Below are 544 nucleotides of genomic sequence, written 5' to 3'. Positions count from 1 at the left end.
ATAATTACAGCAAAATCATTGCAATCAACAATTATGGATAACTAAAACAGTAATAACTTGATATTCATATAATTACAGTAAAATCATTACAATCAACAATTATGGATAACTAAAACATTAATAACTTGATATTCATATAATTACAGTAAAATCATTACAATCAACAATTATGGTTATCTAAAGCATTAATAACTTGATATCCATATAATTACAGCAAAATCATTACAATCAACAATTATGGTTATCTAAAACATTAATAACTTAATATTCATATAATTACAAAAAAATTATTACAATCAACAATTATGGTTATCTAAAGCATTAATAACTTGATATCCATATAATTACAGCAAAATCATTACAATCAACAATTATGGATAACTAAAACAGTAATAACTTAGTATCCATATAATTACAGTAAAATCATTACAATCAACAATTATGGATAGCTAAAACATTAATAACTTAATATCCACATAATTACAAAAAATCATTACAATCAACAATCATGTAAAACTAAAACATTACCTTAACATCTTACAAC

This window comes from Palaemon carinicauda, chromosome 13 (genome assembly GCF_036898095.1).
Source record: "Palaemon carinicauda isolate YSFRI2023 chromosome 13, ASM3689809v2, whole genome shotgun sequence".
In the NCBI taxonomy this organism is placed as follows: Eukaryota; Metazoa; Arthropoda; class Malacostraca; order Decapoda; family Palaemonidae; genus Palaemon; species Palaemon carinicauda.
The sequence above is the reverse complement of the archived record's forward strand: the minus strand, read 5'-3'. Positions refer to the sequence as shown.